The 21,610-nt window shown below is 34.5% G+C and overlaps 1 protein-coding gene across 8 annotated transcripts in view; it reads left to right on the top strand.

Moving 5' to 3' along the window:
• The first annotated feature begins 3,094 nt into the window (after positions 1-3,094).
• atp2b3b (ATPase plasma membrane Ca2+ transporting 3b) overlaps positions 3,095-21,610 on the top strand; it is a 115,908-nt gene continuing 97,392 nt past the window's right edge. For all 8 annotated transcript variants that reach the window (XR_015522855.1, XM_087305821.1, XM_087305824.1 and 5 more), the window contains exon 1: positions 3,095-3,508. The gene's annotated coding sequence lies outside the window, so the exon portion shown is untranslated. The remainder of the gene's footprint in view (positions 3,509-21,610) is intronic.

Genomic DNA, 21,610 nt, shown 5'->3' with positions numbered 1-21,610 from the left:
CTCGCTAAATCATGAAGTCGCTTTTAATTGTTCATATTATTACATGTTACCAGAAGTTTTTTGCCAAATTTTATTGTTTGAATAAGATTAACTAGCTTGTTTTTAGCATGTGCTAGCATGTTTATATATGGATTGGTATATTGTTGTTTATACAATGATTAGTATGTTTTTAGTACAATTCTAGTATGATTAGTGTGCTTGTTAGTATGTTTCTAGTATGGATTAGTATATTTTTAGTGTGATTAGTGTGCTTGTTAGTGTGTTTCTAGTATGGATTAGTATGTTTTTAGTATGATACGTGTGCTTGTTAGTAAGTTTCTAGTATGGATTAGTATGTTTCTAGTATGATTAGTGTGCTTGTTAGTGTGTTTCTAGTATGGATTAGTATGTTTTTAGTATGATTAGTGTGCTTGTTATTATGTTTCTAGTATGGATTAGTATGTTTCAAGTATGATTAGTGTGCTTGTTAGTGTGTTTCTAGTATGGATTAGTATGTTTCTAGTATGATTAGTGTGCTTGTTAGTGTGTTTCTAGTATGGATTAGTATGTTTCTAGTATGATTAGTGTGCTTGTTAGTGTGTTTCTAGTATGGATTAGTATGTTTCTTGTATGATTAGTGTGCTTGTTAGTGTGTTTCTAGTATGGATTAGTATGTTTCTAGTATGATTAGTGTGCTTGTTAGTATGGTTCTAGTATGGATTAGTTTCTAGTGTAGATTGGTATGTCGTTAGCAGGCCTGTAGCCAGCCCGGTGAAAGTAGTAGTTCTTTTTTTCTTAAAAAGGAACCTTTTTGCAATTCCTACGCCTCATTTTCTATTTAATTACGAGATTCAAATGCATTTTAAGCACTATTTTTAGCTAGATTAGCTTGTCGGAGGGTCATCATAACCACACTTTTTGATGTCCAAAAAATATTTACTAAAATTTTTGAATAAAGAAATAATGAGAAATACTTAATTTTAAAATACAAATTTATTACATCATATACTATTAGAAAGAAATGTAAATTGAAAACGATTTGGCAAATTATAAATAACAAACTGGCCAGCACTTTCCCTGTCCATTTGAATAAAAATTATGTAGAGCTTTACTTTTTTTTCTAGTCTCGCTTGTAAAAAAATACATTTGAAAATTTATGGATAACAACAACAGCCAAATTACTATTCAAATACATTTTAATAAGAGCCGTTATTGGTGCTTCACTCCTTCTTATTACTCATTTTTAGTTTTAAGAATAAGGTCCAAGATTTAGAATAACAGTTACTTGTAAAATGTTTTCTCTATTTAAAAACAATACGGTAGTGAAACATGACTTCACTTACGTCAGATTGTATGTTTTCTAGCAGCTACAGTAAATATTGGACTCATGAAAAATAATTGTTTGCATTGGCCAAAACTGATGATTTAGAGTTAGTTTGGTGGTTGTAGTATGAATGGTCTAGGAGGAGATGCGTTTTTAAAAATAGTCTAAGAAAAAGAAGAAGTCTTTGTAGTATAACAGTATGTCGACTTTAATTCTCAAGTCACAATAATAAATATATTCTAATTGTGCAGAACATGTGCATTTCTTTCTTCTGCTTGTTCATCTGTAAGCAACAAATAAAGCTGCACTGTTTGTTTGCTTTATAACTATAACATCAGTGTAAAAGAAGAAAAACCATTAAACATAGAAGTTAAAATGATGTTTATAAAATCTGTACTGTGTTTGGTATTTGATGTCACTGATTACCTTTGGGGATCTTGGTGGGTCAGCATGCAAAGGACCGACATTATATTAGGCAGTAATGCACAATTCCAGAGTAAATTTTCATCATAATGCTATTTATTTATCACATCTTACTAATGTTTGGTTCAAAAGTCTATACATTTAAAATCTTCAATGGTAAGTCGGCTTAGTCCCTTTATCAATCAGGGGTCGCCACAGCGGAATGAACCACCAACTTATCCAACACATTTTTACGCAGCAGATGCCCTTCCAGCTGCAACCCATCTCTGGGAAACGTCCACACACTGATTCACACACCCACTCATACACAACGACGGAGAATTTAGCCTACCCAAATCACCTGCACCGCATGTCTTTGGACTGTGGGGGAAACCGGAGCAGCCGGAGGAGAATGCAGGGAGAATATGCAAACTCTACACAGATACACCAACTGAGCCGAGGATCGAACCAGCGACCTTCTTGCTGTGAGGCGACAGCACTACATACTGCGCCACTGCATCGCCATCTGGTTTATCTTTTTTTTTAAATTAGATACTGATAGATGACACGGTGGCTCAGTGGTTGGTACTGTCACCTCACAGCAAGAAGGCCGTTGGTTAGAGTACTGGCTGGGTTAGTTGGCATTTCTGTATGGAGTTTGCACGTTCTCCCTGTGTTCGTGTGGGTTTCCTCCGTGTGCTCCGGTTTCCCCAACAGTCCAAAGACATGCAGTATAGGTGAAAGGAATACACTAAATTCTCCGTAGTGTATGTGTGTGAATATGTGTGTATTGATGATTCCCAGTTCTGTATTGCAGCTGGGAGGGCGCTCGCTGTGTAAAACACATGCTGGATAAGTTGGCGGTTCATTCTGCAGTGGCAACCCCTGATGAATCAAGGGATTAAGTTGAAGAGAAATTAATGAATTACTAAAAATTTTGTACAAATATTTAGTATGAAAACCTTGTGTTTGTGACCTTGAGCTCGAGTCAGCACTGCTCTTGACCCTATAGGCCTACACTTTTGCATAATATAGTTTTGATATTAATTGAACACAATGATGAAACTGCACATGCTTTCTTAGTTCTCTTTAAGACGTTATCTCATACAATGTTTAACATTTTAAACACCTTGAGAAAATGCAAGCTAAATGCTCCTGCTTAGTGAAATGCCCGAAGCATATATCTGTTGTTCATGCATCAACTCTGCGGTTTGAACTCGGCGCATGTGGCATGTTGTGTGATCTGACGTGATCGCACTGTAACGGAGCAGAGTGGGAGGGATTTGAGGGTGGAGAGGTACCGCGAACGAGAGAGAGAGAGAGAGAGAGAGATCGAGTCCCCCCGCCTCCTCCTCTCCGTCCTCTCCATCCGCGCGCATAGCAGCCCGCGCGGATGCTGCGTCCACGGTCCTCAGCGCGCAGCTCAGCGAGGGGGCTCTCATCACACATCGCATTTAAAACCCAAATACTGCATCACCACGCTTTACCACCTCTTTGATTTACACCTTCAAGAAAGAAGCGTGAAAACAAAACAAAACACCTTTGGCTTTTTTGATACAATTGGTCGGGACGGTCATCTCAAAACGAAGTCTCCATCTCAAATTTTCTCCTCTGCGGAACCTCCATCTAACCAGGCAACAACTGCACTATTTTAGGATCCATCATCTCCATCTGTTGTAAACACTCTTGATGATCACCTGGGTGGTAAAGAACGGCATAATAACAGCTACTGAGTGTATCCAGTCGCTCTTGGATATTCCCTTTTCCCAACAAACCACGGCAATGTCCTTGGAGCATGGCCTGGTGAGTATCTCCTGATTGATATTTACACCAATCAGGGTTTGTTTGCCATGGTAACAGTTGGCACTTCGTTATCATTAACAACCGCTCTCTGTCATCCTGGTAAATCGTCCCCGCATGTGATTTTTTTTCCATTGCAGATACCTTTGTCGTGGTTTTTGATAACTGTCATTCAGCCGCATTGAAGCTTTAATAATCTACTAGTTGTCGAATGGTCCTCAATGACTTGTTTTCCCAGCTCCGAGCTGTTCTGTTGACTATTTCCCGTCGCTTGTGCTTATTAATTGTGTTGGACTGCATGACTTCCCAAGGTGTTTTCTATTTAGTAAATGCACCGCGTTTCTCTCTTATTTTATATGCAAACCATCCAGGTATAGCCTACACACACCATCCAGCGTATGCTGGCGTTGTGCTTTTCCCCAACAGCTCAGTGAGCGTTTGTTTCTCGCACTGGTACCCACACTGGTCACCTTGCGGAGGGGCATTGCGCTTGTTCCGGATGCGAGTGGCGCACCACCCTCTCAGCATCTTCGCGCTAATAATTCAATTAACGACTCGAGCCGCTCACCAGACTCGAAAGAAAGACGTTTTGTTTGTGAATGTATCAGTGACCACAGTGGCGTTGAAGTGAGGACCGCTCTTCCGCTGAAGGTGACCAGTAAAGGTCATTTTACGGTGGAAAACAGCGCGATGGGGAAACGCACCTGAAGGAACGCGCTGCGGGAACTTCACTGTCTGAGTTTCTCAAGATGCTCGGTTTTCCTCGGCAACCGTGCGGAGTTTTTTTTTTCTCTCTCTCCCTTCCTGCTGCAAGGTGTGCGAGTGTGCTGGGTGTGGGACGAGCAGAGGGGAAGGAGAGGAGGGGTGGTTGTAGCCTCGCATGGCTCCGACAGCCCGGTGACCGTGGAGGTGTCCGTAAATCTATACTAGACTCTGATTGGTCATTTACGTTTGATCGTCAACGCAGGATCCCAGTTCTGGGGGTTTACATAATTTCAGAGATTGAGATTGTTGCTCTGTAATTAAGTGGTTCAGAATCGTTTCAGATATTTAGCACTGACTGTGTATCACTCTGTGTGTTTTTGTGCTTGTTTATGTGATTTATGAGGACCCCAATTTTGTATAATGACATGGGTCTTACCTATGTATTACAATGTCAAGGTGGTTTATGAGGACATTGCCTTGTGCCCTTTAATTTAAAACTCTTTAAAATCATACGTAACAGTTTTTTACATTCAAAATTTGCCACAGGTTTTTCTATGAGGGTTGGGGTACAGGTACGGCCATATAAAATGCTGTATTTAGAGTATGAAATAAATTATGCCTATATGGGGAATACTTTTAAATCACAAAAACCAACCTGTTTGTTTGCATGTTCTTTTCTGTAACAAAGTGCTGGTATTACATTCTCAGGCTAATCAATATACCAGGAGCTTGTGTGTTTCTTTGTACAATTCAGAAGGTTTCGGACTGGGTTTTAAAATTGAGCCAGCCAGTGACTTTTAACATTATCAATTTAATCAGTTAGAAATGACCTACAGGAGTGAAATTAATCCCAGGACAGCATTCTCCTGGGGTGACAGTACAGGTTGTTAGAGTTAAAGGCAACATTCACCCCAAAATGTGTTCACTATTTACTCACCCTCAAGTGGTTCAAACCTTTATGAGTTTCTTTTCTATCAACTCAGAATAATCCAGTAGTCATGGGGATCTTTAGAAAAGAAAAAACTGAGATGTGCATTCATTATGCTGCTCGCAAACTGTGTGTGTGTTTGTGTTTGTCACAAATCCACACAAAATAACCTGCATTCATTCATGAATAGCTTATAGGTTATTTTCGTGTCAAATATAGGCATTTTTGAACATTCTTAATTACAAAGAAACACCAAGCAACTTGCTGAATTAGATTTTAGATGTAATGGTGCTGTGTGGTGTTCGTCATGAAATTAAGAGACCACTTGAAAATTCTGTATTTATTGTGTATGCTAATATTTGTTTTATTCTGTAAATGTCTGATTTACTCCAAACTTTAAATGATATTGTCATTTATATTGTTTTTTTTTAGAAACTTGCTTAGAAGAACAATCTGTGTTCATTTGTTGTGAGTGAATCAGGGTTATTCCACCCAATATTGATTTTAACACATTGGCATTGTGCTGATTATAAATGACTGAAAACATAACACTTTTTTGATATTTATGCATTAAGATATATTCTAAATAACAAGATTTTTTAATTTGAATTTGGAAGAAGTGTCATATCTAGTATTTTACTCAAGCACCAGTAACCTTTTATTCAGATATAAAGTGAGAAAATAAAGTGCTCTCTTAGTTTCCTCCCATAGCTACAGTGTAGATAGCAGACCCTAGCAAAGAGTAATGTTACAATAGCATAATTTTACACAGTAGTTTCATAAACTAATTTCAAACAGACAAATACTAGAATATTATTTAAGAGTTTAGCATACCATTTATGCTATAGGAAAAAGTGCCTGTAAACTTCACAGAAAGATGAAAGAGTTGCTGGTGCTCCAGTTCTCTGTCCAGGTTGCCCCAGTTTAAATGCGGTTGAGTTGTTGCAGCAATAATGGAAGTCGACCTAGATGATGTCTGGACAAAACTGCATTAAAAACGTAAAAGTAAAAAATACATATAATAATAATAATAATAATAACAATAATAATAATAATAATAATAATAATAATAATAATAATAATAATTTTCCATATTATATACAGTTAAAGTGAGAAGTATTAGCCCCCTTTGATTTTTTCTTCTTTTTTTAATATTTCCCAAATGATGGTTAACAGAACAAGGAGATTTTCACAGTATATCTGATAATATTGTTTTATTTCGGCTAGAATAAAAGCAGATTTAGATTTTTTAAAAACCATTTTAAGGTCAAAATTATAAGCATTTTTAAGCTAAATTTTTTCAGTAGTCTTACTAGTCTACAAAACAAACCATCGTTATACAATAACTTGCCTAATCACCCTAACCTGCCTAGTTCACCTAATTAACCTAGTTAAGCCTTAAATGTCACTTTAAGCTGTATAGAAGTGTCTTGAAAAATATCTAGTCAAATATTATTTACTGTCATCATGGCAAAGATAAAATAAATCAGATATTAGAAATGGGTTATTAAAACTATTATGTTAAAAATGTGTTGAAAAAATCTTCTCTCTGTTAAACAGAAATTGAGGGAAAACAAAACAGGGGGGCTAATAAATCAGAGGGTTTAATAATTCTGACTTCAACTGTATTTAAAATTATATAACATCGATACATTTTATTAAATACATTTTTACACGCACACAAGTTGCAGCTCATCTTAACACATGAACAGCAAAGCTGATGCTCGATTAGATAAAGTCTGTAGTCCAAGACATGGTGAAATAAATGACCCACAAGATTATGGTTCATGCATTTATTACATGTTGATGTCATTAAAAAATGACTTTAGCCTGTTTGCTGCGCATAAATAGAACAAAACTCATCCCATCCCTGTGCATTCAGTCAACATCCCCAGCAGCGTCTGGGCCATGAGCATGTATTTAGAATCGAAGCCGAGCAGCTTATGTTACTCCCCACAGGCTCTTACGCCAATGCAGTCCATGTCTCGCTTTGAAAGCCTTAAACCAGTGTAACGAATACAGGCCACTGCAGTGAAGGTGGATGATGGGAGGAGGTAAAAATGGAAGAGCAAAGAACAGATGGACAAAGAGAATAAGATTGAGGATAATGGAGTGCGTGTGGAGGGGGAAGTGGAATCCTATGAACTTATAATGACAGGAGGGATGTTCACTTACAGTAGCACCACTGAGTGGTTTTGTGCACGCAAAGACATAATCATAAATGAGGTCATTCAAGCAGGTTTTGTTGTTGAGGAATGTGCAAAGAAAAGTTCAAATATCACAGATGAGCACTGCAAGGTTAGTATGTTAGCGTTTTGCTAGGCTAGCAAGTGCACACAAAAGGCAGGCCTGTAGCCAGGGGGGGTTTGGGTGATTCGAAAGACAGACCCCAAACTGACAAAGGTCCAGAATTTGTCTCATACATGAGCTCATTTGTCCTATTTTGACTGCTATGCCATCATAAATTGTTAAAAGATTCTGACGTAAGTGACACTACTGACCGACTGTATTTTTTTTAAATAGAGAAAACATTTTACAAGTAAATTTTATTCTAAATCTTGCACCTTATTCTTGAAAGAAAGGGGACCAATGTAAAGATGAGAAGCACCAACAGTAATTTTTGAAGCATATAAAAGTTAATTTTAATATTATTATTATTATTATCATCATGTACAGTTATAATTATTTGGACATTGACACAATTCTAACATTTTTGGCACTATACACCAACACAATGGATTTGAAATGAAACAAACAAGATGTGCAGACTGTAGACTGCAGAATGTAAGCTATAATTTGAGAGTATTTACAGAACATTCATATCAGGTGAACAGTGTAGGAATTACAACAGTTCGCATATGTGCCACCCACTTGTTAAGGGACCAAAAGTAATTGAACAATTGGCTTCTGAACTGTTCCATGGCCAGGTGTGTGTTGTTCCCTCATTATTCCAATTACAATGAGCAGATACAAGGATTTTTAAGTGTGCTATTTGCATTTGGAATCTGTTACTGTCAAATCTCAAGATGATTTTTATTATTCAAGTAGCCAAATTATGACTGAAGAAAGTTAAATGTGCTGGCCAGTTTGTTATTTGCTTAATAAATGACAATAGGCTACTTTGCCTTAATCGGCAGTTTTTAATTTACAACTTGAACAGATTCCTTTTTTTCTTAATGATATATGATAACATAATACATATAAATATGTTTTCCCCTCTTATTCCTTTATTCTAAATCTTTAGAAAATGTGTATGGTATATCAAAAAGTGTGGTTATGATGACCATCCGACAAGCTAATTTAAAAATAAATAGTGTTTAAAATATCACTAAAATGCAGTAGCTATTTAAACTCTGTAGTTAAATAGATAATAAGGCGAATAACTGCAAGAAGAAAAAAGATCCACCCCTTACACCAGGCTGGCTACAGACCTAAGATAATTCGGCAATTCTTTAGTTAAAGTACCAATTCTCACTGTTAACTAGTAGCTTATCATCTATTATTAAAATATGAACAGTTTATTGACAAAGTACACATTCTGCATAATATTCTACATCCCTAATCATACCTGTACTTAGACCTAACTACTAGCTTAATAACTGTTTATAAGAAGAAAATTAGGAGTTTATTTAGCTAAATTTCAGAGATAGTACTTTATTAATTCTGAGAATTCTTCCCTAAAATAAAGCATGACTTGTCATTTATATTTAAGGAGATAAAAGTCAATACCAAAGATATAAAGATAATGTCAGAGCAACAATATAAAACTAACAATATCTATTGAAGGATCTGTTTTTTCAGTGGAGTAACAATGAAAATACTTGACAGCCAATCAGGATCCTCCTAACTTGAACCTTAAAGCGGCAGACAGCAACACTGCAACCCACACTACTTATAAACAAGCATTACTGTGCGTTGGTGTGGATGCTAATATGGTTATCTTTTTAATTATGTGTGAACAGGTCTTTTTAGTGTCATCTCAAAGGAGTATGTGGAGAATGGCTAGAAACGAAAAGTCCAAAGGATCTTATAAAACGTTCTCCAGCATTCAGAGTCATTGTGACCCAAGGCTTTTTTTCTTCCAGTGAGTTGTTGCTTTTTCTTAGTTATTAGCCTATAGCATGTTTTAGAGAGTCTGCTACAGTATGTCCTACTCTGTCACTTTAGCAAAATCACCTTTTCCTTTCGCTCAGTATGACAGCACCTTCATTACCGCCACTGTGTTTGATCCCGTTAGTAAAGCCCTGTCAGCAGCAGGCCTGCAGGCCTCAGTGCTGCTGTATTTACTCTTGTCACTGAGAGACCACATAAACAGCGAGCTCAAGGAGAGGAAAGTTTATTTTTTACTTTAAAAAAAACAACGACTATCGGCTGACGATTAGATGGGTCCTGTAATGTGCAGCTGAATTTGTCGTTCTACAGAAATAACTCAAACATTATCAGTCCGCTTACATCAAAGCAGCGAATGGCTGGACTTTTTCTTTTTCTTTCCTACGTCTATATAATTTGTCTTTGTTCTGTTTTTAGAAACTGAACCTAAGTGAGGATGTTTTTATTCTTCCTGATTAAAGGAACTCACTGTCAATGTTGTGATTCGCTAAAGGTTCAGTCCATCAAAAAAGGAAGTAGTGGCAATTCTATAAAATCATAAAAGAGTGTAGTGTAGCATGTTGTCCTAATAAAAATTCTGACATCTTTTAATCACAATCAGTGCCTTCCAATGTTTTACGTTTTTTTTTTTCCATGCAATACAAAGAAAACGTCCACGCTGCTTTTTTCTGTTCAGTGAAACCAGATGATCATGGTAAAGACAACATGGTACAGAGCTGCTTGCACAGTCCGCTAAATTTTCTTTTGTAATTGACACAAGATTAGAGAGCCACAGTGAAAAAAAAATGTAAAATTAAATTATCAACCAAACCCGTTTGCACAGCTTGCTACATGTCTTTTTTTTGTTGCACTGAAGAATTAAATACACCAAAAATGAAAACATCATCAGTCACACACCACCATTGACATACAATCAATCAATAAAATAATATGGTGCACTGAAAAAAAAAATATTCAAAGATGATTCTTTAGATTTACAAAATTTTAAGTGGTTTAAACAATTTATTTGGGCAATTTATAAGTTAAACATTGCTAAATGTAATTTATTTTTTATTATTCAGCCCAAATAAATTGTTTTCACAAATTTAGCAAAAATATATATCTTTTTAGTGTAAAGACCTATTTGGTATACTCGTAATATTAACTTTTGTGTTCTGAGCAAATGTAAAAACGAAAGATATTTATCATGTTTTTTAAGCAGATCTGCTGTTTTTATACAATACAAATTACAAAGAAATGACAATTATAAATAAATAAATGAATTCATGCATAAATACAGTTGAAGTCAGAATTATTAGCCCCCCTGAATTATTTTTCCTCAATTTCTGTTTAAGGTAGAGATTTTTTTTTGGACACATTTCTAAACATAATAGTTTTAATAACCCGTTTTTAATAACGGGTTTATTTTATTTTTGCCACGATAACAGTAAATAATATTGGACTAGATATTTTTCAAGACATGTCTATACAACTTAATGACATTTAAAGGCTTAACTAGGTTAATTAGGCTAACTAGGCAGGTTAGGGTAATTAGGCAAGTTATTGTATAACAATGGTTCGATCTGTAGACTATCGAAAAAAAATTTAGCTTAAAGTGGCTAATAATTTTGACCTTAAAATGGTTTTTAAAAATGTAATAACTGCTTTTATTCAAGCCAAACAGACTTTCTCCAGAAGAAAAAATATTATCAGACATACTGTGAAAATTTCCTTGCTCTGTTAAACAAAAAAAAAATAATAATAAATAAAAAAATCAAAGGGGGCTAATAATTCTGACTTCAACTGTACATGCATACAAATTTTGTATGCATACAGTCCAGTTCGGTTTTAAGCCTTATTAATCCCCTTTGGACAATTCATTCGGACATGGTAGTGCTTCACATAGAAAGAATGACACAACACAATCAACACCAACACTTAACATCGACTACAAAATCTAAACAAATAAAATAGAAATAATAATAATATTTATCAGGGGTAAAATAATAAAATAAAATAATAATAATTCATCGATTAACTACATTTATTACATAACCGAATTGCTTAAGGCACAAAAGTGAGGCACAAAAGTGAGTTTATAATGATTTGTGGAACATCTTATTGTCCTTAGATGTCGCCAAAAGGGCATCCACTCAAAATATTTGTTTATCTCCTATTATTTTATGTGCCATCCTCAACATCTGCTGTTCATAATAGAATGCAAGACTTCGCAGAGGAACTCCCAAAATTTTTGAGCACAAATTCACAATGCCTTAAACATGATTCTTGTTTTTTATAAACAGTGAGGGAAAACCAACAAATAAAGGAAAAGGACAAAATATTTTAAATAAATGATTTATAAAAGGTCTTAGGAATAACTCTCTCAACATAAAAAGGGTTGGGTTTTCACAATAAAAACAGTCTCTGCTGAGCCTTATTAATAATTGTATGTGTGTTTTGATCAAATTTCAACCTGTTGTCAATAATTGTTTCTATAGATATTGCTTCATCACCTCGAATTATAGACCATTTTGAGGGATGTAAACAAAAGCAATGGTCCCAACATATTTCCTGTTTTACATTTTTAGTTTCTAGAGCTTCAGAGAATCCAAAAAGAGCCACATATTGATAAATAATGTTAGGATAGCTGTTTTAACATTAAGTTATGATTGAATTGCCTCTTGTTACAGTTATAAAATAGTTTGTTAACAAGCAGGAAATGTTCATGGGCTAATGACATGACCACATTGAAATGGTCTCTACATGCATCCGTAAATATTCAGTTCCTGAATTTTGCATTTCAAACACACACAATATTCGTACATTTGTTCTCATCTTATGAGCAGATTGTGCAAGCGGCTCTTCCATACAATCGATCCCATTGAATTCACTTTTACTGTATTTAAAAAGCACATCGTACAATCTCCCAAATATCTCTTTTTTTTCCGTAACCCTGAAACTGCCTACTCTCCCAAATGGTTGACTAAGTTTTGACTGTTTTGAATAATGACTGTTAAGGAATGACTGTTTTAAATAACGGTTTACTGTACGCACACAGCATTGTTGGTTTACAAGAAAATCGAACAAACATAATCCTGTTGCACTACTGCACTTTATTTTGGATTTATTGTCAATTAAAAACAAAAAAACAAGAAAACGTGATGAATGAGAATCTGAAATATTTTATGGCATACTTCAAAAAATAAAGATGATTTAGTATTCAAAAATGTTTAATTTTGATTAATTGTTTTTAAATAAATTAGTCTTACACTTCATTTTTCATAGTACAGCTGAAGTCAGAATTATTATTATTAGCATTTATTGACAACAGGTTGAATTAGCATATTAGCGCTGATTCTAAACATCCCCTTTTCAGTGAATATCAGCCGTTACCATCAGGAAAAAGACTGAGAATGCCAATGTGTAAAACTACTAGACTTAAGCTTTCGTTTGTTCCTACCTCGATAAAACTGTTGAACTCTACCAATAACACTGCTCCTGTAGTACGCAAGCACTTGACTGGGTTCTGTGTTTTATATATTTATACTTATATACGGTCTTATTCTGTAAACAATGTTTGTTCTTAATTTTTTTGTTTTATTTTTACTGTCTGTTTAGACAATGTTGTAGCACCTTTTTTGCCCAAGACAAATTTCCTCTCGGGGACAAATAAAGTTTAACCTAACCTAACCTAACCTAACCTATTAGCCCCCTTTGAATTTTTTTTCTTTTCCAAATATTTCACAAATTATTTCAACAGAGCAAGGAATTTTTTTTTACAGTATTTCCTATTATATTTTTTCTTTTGGAGAAAGTCTTGTTTGTTTTATTTTGACTAGAATAAAAGCAGTTTAAAAAAATTAAGGTCAAAATGATTAGCCCCAATAAGCTATACATTTTTTTCGATACTCTACAGAACAAACCATTTTTATACAATAACTTGCCTAATTACCCTAACCTGCCTACAATCATCATGGCAAAGATAAAATAAACCAGTAATTAGAGATAAGTTATCAAAACTATTATGTTTAGAAATGTGTTAAAAAAATTCTCTCCATTTAACAGAAATTGGGGAAAAAACAGGTGGGCTAATAATTCAGGGGGGCTACTAATTCTGACTTCAACTGTATGTAATAATTCCAGTACTTTTACCATAAACTGACATATCCATCTCTACCAAATGGTTGATAATTGAGAATTTATGGGATTTGTTGAAAAACAAAATGCATTGAGTGTGTTAACATTAGCGACATTAGGAGTTAAGAACTGCAATCCAAAAATGTTTTTGTTACTGGGGCAGTTTAAAGGTTAAAGGGATAGTTCACCAACAATTTTTTATTAATTTGCTAATTACTCACCCTCAAGTAGTTCCAAACATTTAATTGTTTCTTTTTTTGTTGTTGTTGTTGAACATGTTAGAAACTTGTAACCACTGGCTTTCGTAGTATAAAAATTCCACAAATCTTCATAAATAAGATGGAAGTCAATGGTTACAGGTTTCTAACATTTTTCAAAATAACTTATTTTGTGTTCAACAGAAGAAAGAAACTCAAACAGGTTTGTGACAAGTGAAGTGAAGGTTGAGTAAATGATGACAGAATTTTCAGTTTTGGGTGAACTATGCCTTTAAGCACAAAGAGTCATATGAGTTTGGAACAACATGAGCATGAGTAAACGATGACAGGGTTTTCATTTTGGGGTGAATTATCCCTTTAAGACAGCTCATGTCTGTTCAGATTCACTTTGTTTATACTCCAAAAGCTTCTTTCCTTCAGGCCTATTTTAATCCGCCTCAGTCACAATAGTCGGACACAACCGGTGTATATATCTGTTTTCATTTGGTAGGTGTTGAGGGAAGATGTGTCTTTTTCCCCTCATAGAAACTGTCATGCCTTGTTAAACAAGTAATTTCAGCTGACATCTGGATGCGAGTGGACGGAAGTGCGGATAAGCTACTTTGCTCATGTGTGTTGTTCAGACTCCGTCAGTGGTCTGTCGTATAATAAAGCTGAAGTGAACAACACACTGACTCATCAACCCCTTGCTTGTTTTTATTTAATTTATTTTGCGTGATTTTGAATGTTGCATTGCTTCACAGCATCAGATCTCTGGCTCTTGGTGTGAGTATGGTGGATAGACTGGTGTTGCCCTTATTTAATGTCTGAATATGGGTTAGAGTTTCTTCTGGCTTTAGGGGTTGTGTTTGTATGTGTGTGTGTCTGCGCCCGTGAGTGGGTGTGAGCTCCAGTACTTCTCTGTTGGTTACTTAGACACATTACATAAGGCGCTGAACAATTTATGTAATGCTGGCCCTCTGTCTCTCTCTTTTAACTTTAGCAGATTGGGTTGGGTCGTGGTAGTCAGAGCCGGTCTGGGCAAGGCAGACCTGGGAGAGCGCAGAACACTGTCAACAGTGTCTTACCGAATGCCACTACGGCACACTTGCTGAAAGGTTTGGGAAAACACGGATCAATATGAATATTCAGCATAATCTCCAGACCATCTGCCTCCTGCGCACTGAACATAACTGCGTGTCTCGGTAAGGGAAATGTGGGCTTGTAGAGACCTGGAATTCGACATGGCTCATGCCAGCAAGTGGCCCCAAAACATGCAAATGTGCAGTCTTCAAAAAGCGTATTTTTAAAAGTAAAAAAAGAAAATAAATTAATCTGATTTCTTGTCGGAGATGTAAGCTGACTCTTGTGGAATCTACTGCATGATTGGCTGGGTTTTTATAAGTTAATAATTCGTTTTATAAACAATTTGAAAGAAAGAAATTAATGCTTTTATTCAGCAATAGTCAATTAAATTCTTTATTGCTGAATAGGCATGGGCCAGAATTTGATTCTGATGGTTTGATAACAAATAATTTATTTGTTAAAAAAATTATTTATTTATTTATTTTTTACATATACCGTAGGACCGATATAGCAATGCTGGTAGTTTGAAAACTTAGATTTTTTTCAAACCGCAGTATACTTAGAAAACATTTATGGTCCCATGGCTATTGCTGAATAAATGTATTAATTTATTTCTTTTAAATAGCCTAGTTTATTGAATAAAGCAGACATAGACAGATAGACATGAACTGTCTAGTTGAAGACAAAATTCAAGCCTTCTTGTGAAATTCTTGTCCTTTTTCTAATTTTTCTAAGTTTTCAAATTTTTCTAAGTTTTCTAATTTAACAGAGAGATCTTATCAGGGAATGTAAAATAAATGCCGATGACTCCTGACGATGTAATCAAGTGAAAAAATGTGGAAAAAACTGAACGTTATTACAGCATTATTTTTTTTTTCCACAACCTTTGGCAAATGCTAATGCCTGGTTTCCAAAAGAACCATTATTGAATCACATATTTGAAATCAGACTGAACCTGTAACAGTTTGCATCTCAAGCCAGCAAAAATTACTCCGAATATCAATATATTTGATCTTTTGATGCTGGTTTTTGCCAACTCATTCAGTACTCTAGCACAATAGTGAGCATAACAGTTCCGACTCAAATTGAAGAACTGATAAGCTGGTGACAAACAAATGTGTCAAACAGTTACTTGAATAAGAAGGTCAAGTTGTTTTTATGGTTTCTCATGTAATAAGCTCTTAATGGACACCAGTTTATTCACTTTGAGGTTTAGACATGCAGAACATACTGACCTAATATCAATATTTCAATATTTGGTGCTTTAATAATGCAATGTAGTCTTATTTGTTTTATTTTGGCTAAAATAAAAGCAGTTAAAAAAACAACACAAATTTTAAGGGTCAAAATTATTAGCTTCCTTGAGCAGACAAACCACTGTTATACAATGAATTGCCTAACTAACATAACTTGCCTAATTAACCTAGTTAAGCCTTTAAATTGCACTTTGAACTGAATACCAGTATCTTTAAAAATATCTAGTAAAATATAATGTCTTGTCATCATGGCAAAGATAAAAAAAAAAAAAAACATTTATTTGAAATTAGTTATTAAAACTACAACCCATATCAGAAAAAGTTGGGTCAGTATGGAAAAAGCAAATAAAAAAAGAAAGTAGTGATTTCTAAATTTACTGTGACTTGTATTTATTGCAGACATTACAACAGACTTTATTTCTTAATGATTTTCTATTGTTTTTTGTTGTTGTTGTTGTTGTTGTTGTTTGTTTGTTTTTTCAAAATAAACATGTATTCCAATCCAATTTTGATTCTTACAATTCACATCAAAAAAAGTTGAAAAATTAAAGCATTTACCATTTTTAGGGAGCATGTTTAGGGAGCAAAGACCCCAAGTGATTAAGTTATTTAGGTGTAATTTTGTCCCATTCTTCCTGCAAACATTGTGGGCAGTCTTAAAGTGGGCAACAGTACGGGGTCTTCGTTGTCATATTTTGCACTTTAAAATGCCCCACACATTCTGTTTTAGAGACAGGTCAGGACTGCAGGCAGGCCAGTCAAGTACCTGTATTCTCTACCTCCTCAGTCTGTAATGTGTGCAGAATGTGGTTTTGCATTGACTTGATGAAATATGCAAAAGCGTCCCTGGAAAAGAAGACAGCATATCGTGCTCCAAAATCTCTATGTATTTTCAGCATTAATCAGAGAAATGCAAGTTATTTTTGCCACGGGCACTGTCACAATTTTGTTGCTGGTAATAGTCTACATTATAATTTTCTTCTTTGGTCCGGAGCCCACAGCTTCCATTTCTCCAAAAAAAAAAAAATATATATCTGAAATATGGATTCATCTGACCACAGTGCACGTTTCCACTGTGTGAGGGTCCATTCCAGATGCCTCTAAGCCCAGAGAAGTTGACAGCGCTTCTGTACACTGTTAACATAGGGGTTGCTTTTGGCACAGTACAATTTTAACTTGCATTTGTGGATGTAACTATGTATTGTGGTACTTGACAAAGGTTTGCCAAAGTAGTCCTGGGCCCATGTGGTGATATCGCTTATAGATGAATGAGGACTCTTTATGGGGTGCCACCTTGGGTATCAGAGATCATAATACAGCTTAGGATTGCACTCTTGTCCTTTACACACTGAAATTCCTTCAGATTCCTTGAATCTTTTAATTGTTATTCACTGTTGAAGGTGGAATATCCAAATATCTATCTTATCTTTTTTTTTTCTTTTCTTTATTTTTCTTGGATGCTGCTTTTGTACTAAATCATAATTACAATCACCTGTTGACATCACCTGTTTCAAATCACATTGTTAATTAACCAATTTTCCTGATTACAAGCCCAAAACGGCTCTTTTTTTTTTTTCAAAAAACTTTTTTTGAAATGTGTTGCAAGAACCAAAATTGGAATGTGTTTATTTTGATAATAAATAAATAAATAAATAAATAAAATAAAAAAACATGAGCAACACATTAAATAATGTTTTTCGTATTGTCTGTAATGATATACAAATCAAAGTAAATTTAGAAATCAAATTTGTTTTTATTTTCCATACTGTCCCAACTTTTTCTGATTTGTTGTTGTAATATATACTGTAACTGTCCCTGATCATTATTTTAGCAATAGTGCAAAAAATGTAATTTTTGTCATACAATATTTTAATGGCTTAACTATCAATTAAGTTAATTAGGCAAGTCATTGTATAACTGTTCTGTAGGCAATTTAAAAATACATGTTGCTTAAGGGGGCTAATAATATTAACCCTAAAATGTTTTTATTTAATTTTTTTATTTTTAAACGCTTTCATTCTAGCCGAAATAAAATAATAACACTATCTCCAAAAGAAAAAAATATATTATCAGAAGTACTTTGAAATTTACCTTCCTCTTTCAAACAACATTTGGGAAATATTTAAAAAAAAAAGAAATAGGAATTCAGAGCTAACACTTTTAACTATATAATGTTATTTTTTTTCAGGTTACCTCTGGCTATAACCACAAAATAAACCATAGATGGTTACTTTACACATCATTCAGACAGTATATTTCCATCTAAGTAGGTGGTTCTTGGCCACAGTAAGCTGGAACGAAGGCCAGACTTTTTGTTGTGCTGTTTAGGTGCATAAGGCTAACACGTACTCTGCTTGTTGTATGATATACCGTATTTTAAATCATTTTTAAGCTACCAGTAAGAACATAATTCTTTTACGTATATCTTTAACACGTACTGCATTATACCATGGTTAAATCAATTCTGTAGTTTATCCCCTCAAAATCAATGCAGTTTGATCTTCCTCTACTGGATCTCAAAAAATGTATTTAATTACCCAAGAACTTATTAATGTGCGTCTCCAATGCAATGTTAATAAAAGCATCTAAATATAAAAAAAATGTCAAAGATGAGAGGTATCCACAGCCAGAGTGAGGTTTTGCCCATGTGAGCCCAGGTGATGTGTTAAATGTGTGCAGAAGCTGATGGATGGTGTGTGTGTGCATGTATGCAGAAGAGCGGAGGGTGCAGGAAGACTGGGGTTAGTGAGTCAGCATGAGAGTGATGACACCCTCTGTGTCACTCTTGAACACTGCCTACACACACACACACACAGCTCAATGCTGCTGCATTACCCCACACTCATCTCCCTACAAGCAGACTCGTATAGACAGATAGACAAATTCTGACTGAACATCATGAGACCTGGTCCATATCACAGCTTAGTACAAGTACCACCATGAGCTTAGGCTGGAATAGATCAACTGATTTTAACTACCTAACTAATTTGGTTTTATTGCATATATGGATGTTGCATTTTAGTCAAATTAATTATAAATAATTACTGAAATGGGTCACACTGTGGCTCAGTGGTTAGCACTGTCGCTTCACAGCAAGAAGGTTGCTGGTTCGAGCTCCAGCTGGGTCAGTTAGCGTTTCTGTGTTTCTGTTTGCATATTCTTCCTGTGTTGGCATAGGTTCCCGCTCAGAGCTACGGGTTCCCCCACAGTCCAAAACATGCGCTTTTGGTGGATTGGGTTAGCTAAATTGTCTTTAGTGTATGTGGGGGTGTATGGGTGATTCTCATCACTGAGTTGCAGCTCGAAGGGTATCCGCTGTGTAGTACATATGCTGGATAAGTTAGTGGTTCATTCCGCTGTGGCGACCCCAAATTAATAAAGGAACTAAGCTGAAGGAAAATAAATGAATGAATAATTACTGTTGGAATTATTTTTGTTATAATTTTAATATTTTACATTTTGATAATTACCACATAATTTGATAATTAAACATAATTTTATTTGTTTTTACTGGATTTTTACCAATGAAGGTTATACATTTTTTAAATAAAATAATTGGGTAATTAAATAAATATGTAATCAAAATATTTTTGGATTAAAAAATTGTTTATACCTAAACACCCCTTTCTTGGACAAACTGTCAAAAATACAATCAACCATTCTTCGTTTTTTTTTTTTTTGTACATTCAGATATGTTTTATTAAACCAATTAATTTCAAATGTTACATTTTTTTAAATATTTTGTAATTAAGAAATTATTTTAATGTTATTTAATTTATATAGTATTTAAAAATGCTGGTACATCAACCGCTGGTTGTTTTGTTTCAAGATGGACACCAGTAAGGATGTCTTCAAAAGCGCATTTCTAAAGAAAAAAATTAATCAAATGTTGTAATTGAACTATTGAAGTTCAATTAGACCAAAACTCCACCGAAACAGACAAACCCTGATTTTCATGCAAATTCATCAACCACTACTGCTATCAAAATGATCCACCATAATGAAATAAATATTTGCTTTAAATTGTAAAAATGTTTAACTTTACATGTGTATACTGTATATATATATATATATATATATATATATATATATATATATATATATATATATATATATATATTTATATATATATATATAATTTCATAATCATTTAATATAGTTACTATTTTGATTATAAAAGGACAGTTTCTCAAATTGTTGCCTAAACAGCTATTTTCCATGACTGACAATTAAGTTAATTGACAAGTTTATCTGAAGTATATTATACAGTATATTATACCACAAGTATAGAAAAAAAACAATTGTTCATTTTTGCATTGTTTAATATATATATATATATATATATATATATATATATATATATATATATATATATATATATATATATATATATATATATATATATATATAAATATAAATAAGTATGTACTGTATATAGAACTGTGTATATATATTAAGTCATATCACATGAGTAGCAGTGCGATGTGGCTGTATGTCGGCACTGATGGGAAGCGTGCGTTGTGCCCCGTTGTGTCTGTATAAAAAATAAAATCAAACACAGAGAGTCTCAATAACCCTTTTTGTATGAGGAACTACTTTCTTCTAGCACTCATTCACATCTGCAGCTGAAGTCAGAACAGCAGATGCCGTTGCCAGTTCACAAACTTAAGATCTATTATTTGAATGATTCTCTAGTATAATATCTAAAGTGATGGCAAAACAGGTGTTTTTGCTGACATTTTAAGATTATATGGCTGAACGGCATGAAATGCCATCAGTCTACAGAGATTTTCCTGTATTTCTCTGTTGCAATCGGGAGATCACAATAATAATGATACAAATAATAATAATTATAATAATAATAATAATAATAACAATAATAATAATAATATTAAACCCAAAAAAGCCAGAGCAAAGCAAACACTACCAGTTTCTGTGGTATTAATACAGCAATACAAAATATAAAGGAGGGATCAACTTAGAATGTCACTTACCAGATTACAATGTTTTGTTCAGCTGTAGTTTGAATTTTATGCTGATAAAATGCTCTATTATGCTGTTTTTCTCCCCTAAGGACATGCTATGTGGTCTGAAAGTATAAATAATCTAAAATAGGCACTATCTTTGTAATTAAACTGCATTGTTGCTGTCTAAACAACTACATTCTTGCCTGAAAAAATCTCAAAACTACATTAGAGTATCCTTTGCTTGTCACTGTTTGTGGCAATACACAAGAGTAAAGGGGTGGCACCAGTGCATACTTATATAATTTATTATTATTATTTTTTGATAAACCAATTTATCAACCTTGTAGCTCACTTTGCACACAGCTGAAAAAAAACCCTGTGGGCTTTTACTCCTGGATGCTACCTGCACTCAGCCAATCAGATTAGTCTTTGGCACATTGAGAAAGTACTTTGCATTGTTGTGTGTGGTCCGTGCATCAGAAGCTCAGTGAACGGGCCGTGGGTGTCTGTGGGTGTGCCGTCTGAGGCTCAAACTGTCATCTAAGAGAATGTAGGGACAGAGGAATGCTGGGAGATGGAGAGAAAGAAGAAGTATTAGAGCCTAAATGGTATCGATAGCTGATGTCGGTTATCTAGCTGCCACATAAATAGCTAGTGTTAGAGTGCGATTAAAAACCAAATGTACATGTAAGTGTGTGTGTGTGTGTGTGTGTGTGTGTGTGTGTGTGTGTGTGTGTGTG

Source organism: Danio rerio, chromosome 23, assembly GCF_052040795.2.
Source record: "Danio rerio strain M-AB ecotype USA chromosome 23, GRCz13ab, whole genome shotgun sequence".
Classification (NCBI taxonomy): Eukaryota; Metazoa; Chordata; class Actinopteri; order Cypriniformes; family Danionidae; genus Danio; species Danio rerio.
The sequence above is the reverse complement of the archived record's forward strand: the minus strand, read 5'-3'. Positions and strand labels throughout refer to the sequence as shown.